The following is a 3,992-nucleotide window of genomic DNA, read 5'->3' as shown; positions in this document are numbered from 1 at the left end:
CGGGTGCCGTGAATCACGGAACACGGAGGGACATGTGCATGTTTTACACGTCAGTGAAGAACGTCAGTGTTTTTCACTGACGTGTGAAGGGGGCCTTATATACAGAAATAACACCTTTACGCTCAACTTTTATATACACCTCCTTCTGCAGATCTTACAACAGATTTACAAAATGACACCAATAAAATAAACCATTTCGCCACGCAAAAAAACTCCCAAAGCCCTCACATAGTTCCATTGACGTAAAAAATAAAAAAGGGTCTCAGAATCTGGCCGCACAAATCAATTTTTGTTTTATAAAGATATGATTTTATTTTTAACACTAAACAGAAAAAAAAACACCTAATATCTCCAGAACTCTACTGATCTGGAGAATCATGATATCAGGTTATTTTACTTTATACTGAACTGCCATAAAAATGAAACCCCCCCAAAAAAAGAGTGGAATTGCATCTTTTTCACCACCTCGTGACCGCACTTTCCTCTCTTCCTCCATCGTTCTGCGCCAGCGCTCGCTGGCGCGGTGACCCGACGTCACCTCCTCCCATCTTGCCCTGCAGCAGGAAATAGATGGGAGGAGGAGACGTCGGGTCACCGCGCCAGCGAGCGCTGGCGCAGAACGATGGAGGAAGAGAGGAAAGTGCGGTCACGAGGTTATGGGCGGCACTTGCTGAGGACACTCACAGCGCCGCCCATAACATCGTGCCTGCGCATACCGTCACCAGCGGTCACACGTGCACGCTGTGCATTGTCCCGCTACGGTAGCAGAGCGCATGCGCAGGACCTCAGGCGCCCAGGGGCGGCGTCTTGAGGTTTGAAATTCTGCGTTCTGGGGGGGGCGTAAATCGGTAGGAGGACAGGCACAGACACCAGACAGACCGCCCACATGGAAAAATGAGAAAATTTACATACGAGCAGGTACTACTTTATAAAGTGTTTATTTTGGGCTAAAAGGGGCAAGAAAAACTACAGGAACCTTGCTAGAATGCAGCCCAGGAGCTGCAGAGGGGGAAACTTTTAGGTGGATAGCTAAATTTCTGATGACAGGTTCCCTTTAATAACTGTTGTTAACAAAATAGAATGTATTAACAAAAATGTATTCTGCACACAAACACCACAAAACAAATAGATAGAAATGTAATTATAATGTCTGTCTCCCCCTCTGTATATATCTCTCTGTCTCTCTCTCTATCTCTTTGTCTGTCTGTCTCTTTCCCTGTTTATCTCTGACTGTCTCTGTCTCTTTTTCCGTCTGTCTCAATCTCTTTCCCTGTCTATCTATCTCTTTCCCTGTCTGTCTATCTGTCACTTTCCCTGTATGTCTCTTTCCCTCTCATTCCCTGTCTGTGTTTTTCCCTCTTTCCTTCTGTCTCTTTCCCTGTGTCTCTCTCTTTGTCTGTCTCTTTACCTGTCTTTGTCTGTCTCTTACTCTGTCTGTCTCTTTCCCTGTCTGTCTGTTTCCCTGTGTCTGTCTCTGTCTCTTTGTCTGTGTCTGTCTATTTACCTGTCTGTGTCTGTCTCTTAACCTGTCTCTCTCTTTCCCTCTCTTTCCCTGTCTGTCTCTTTCCCTGTCAGTCTGTCTCTTTGTCTGTCTCTTTGTGTCTGTCTCTTACCGTGTCTATGTCTGTTTCTTACCCTGTCTGTGTCTGCCTCTTTCCCTGTCTGTGTCTGTCTCTTTCCCTGGCTGCATTGTGACATGCCAACATTCCATTTAAGGGCGTGACTGCGCATTCTTTTGAAGTTCTGGCTGCACTGTGGCTCCCAGCTCCATTCACTTTAATGGAGGCAGGTGTTTTGGTGAATAACTGTAAAGCGCGGGGTTAAAATTTCCCCTCAGAACATAGCCTATTACGCTCTTGGGGTCCAGAAGTGTGAGTGTGCAAAATTGTGTGGCTGTAGCTGCGACGGTGCAGATGCCAATCCCGGACATACATACATACATACACACACATACATACATACATACACACATTCAGCTTTATATATTAGATGATAAAATGTTTTCATTGAAAGTTTGCCCTTGAAAATTACAACTCACCCCTGCAAAAAAAAAAACCAACAACCTTATATGGCTAGATTGATGTAAAAATAAAAAAGTTATGGCTCTTGGAAGAAAGGGATAAAGCAAAGGTGCAAAAATCACTTTAAATAACACTTCTTCTGCAGCAAGTAAACAAACATTAAATTTTTCTAAAATCTCACATGTCATCAGGTACATTGATATGAGTTTAGGGTGTGCATTGTCCCTATTTCCTAGAAGTCGGCGCTCTATGCTGGTGCCGCATTTGCCCACGGAATGTTGAGGATCTTCACTTTTCCTAACAACTAAATAACTAGTTCTCTCAACCTGCAACTGGTCTATGCCGACAACTTGGGAAACTTAATAACCCTTAAAATAAAGGATCCTCCCATTCATTTGTATGTGCTGTACACATTGCTCGGGTTTACAGTATACATTACAGCCATATACTGTATGCTCATAGACTTGACTGAAACTGCCTATACACATCACTTTTAACCAACCAACTTTTCAGATGCCAATAGATTTACCAGTTTGAAATCATATTTGTATCCGCTAAAAAAGAAGGTTACTACTCTACCAGGGCAGATGATCGCCTGCCGAGAAGATTTAGTATAACTTTGCTCAGGGCAAAATATAGGATCGTGTAGCAAGAATCTCATACACCTCAATCCTTGATCAAGATCCATGTGCACATTTGGCATAAAAAATGACAAATTACCTAACAAAACTTTCTTATAAGGCTAGGTTCACATTTCCGCCAAAATGTATCAGTCACAATCCGCGGCTCTGGTAAACACCAAATTCAGTTTGGCGGATTCCGTTGTTTCCCATAGACTTGAATTAGTGTCGGATTGTGACTGATGACCTTGCATTACATCCGCTGCGTGGCGGTCAGTCGTTTTTGGACTGACCTGACCGCCGGGCGGAAACAACGAAGAATGTAACGTTTTTTGGGCCGTCAAAATTAACGCACTGCGCAGGAATCCGTCGCAATCTGTCACGCTTGTAATGTTTGTCTATGGTGCTGGATTCTGTCATGCTCCACTGAGCATGCCCAGCATGTTTGGCACACCTACTGGGCTGTCCCAAACACAAACAGATCATGACTGATCCGTCAAACAACGGACGCACAGCGGATGTAACAGACGCAACAGATCAGTTTTTGCACAGGATTCCTGTAAACGGAATCCTGTGAAAAACACATCCGTTGCGTCAGTTGACATCTAAAAAACGACGGATCCGTCGCTGACGGACCTGACGGATTTAAAACAACGGAAATGCAAACCTACACTAAGATGATTCAAGATGTCGTGCAGAGCCCCAATTCCCATTAGTTTGGAAATTTGCTTTAATATTATCATAAAAAATAATGCCATAATATTTATTCATTTATATAGTGCATTCCACAGCATTTTACATACATTGGCAACACTGTCCCCATTGGGGCTCACAATCTAGAGTCCCTATCAGGATGTCTTTGGACTATGGGAAGAAACTGGAATACCCGGAGGAAACCCACGCAAACACGGGAAGAACATACAAACTCCTTGCAGATGGTGTCCTTGGTGGCATTTGAACCCAAGACCCCAGCACTGCAAGGCTGTAGTGCTAACCACTGAGCCACGGTGCTGCCATATTACTAGATAATACCGCTATACATCATCCAGAGGATAAACACAAAAATCAAATGGGACCAAAGCAGAACGTAATTCGGGCCCCACTGAGACCTCAAACAAATGTATTTTACTTTATGAAGTTAGTGTTCATCTTAATGTTTTATTCCAAATAAAGGATTTTTTGGATGTGTGTGTTTATTTTCTTTAACTTACAGGTTAATCATGGAAGGTATCTTGGGTAGACGCCTGCCATGATTAACCCCGTTATTACCCCAATTGCCACCGCACCAGGGCAATTCGGGATGAGCCAGGTAGGGTCCCGGGACTGTGGCATCTAATGGATGCGGCAATTC

This window comes from Anomaloglossus baeobatrachus, chromosome 10 (genome assembly GCF_048569485.1).
Source record: "Anomaloglossus baeobatrachus isolate aAnoBae1 chromosome 10, aAnoBae1.hap1, whole genome shotgun sequence".
NCBI lineage: Eukaryota > Metazoa > Chordata > Amphibia > Anura > Aromobatidae > Anomaloglossus > Anomaloglossus baeobatrachus.
The sequence above is the reverse complement of the archived record's forward strand: the minus strand, read 5'-3'. Positions refer to the sequence as shown.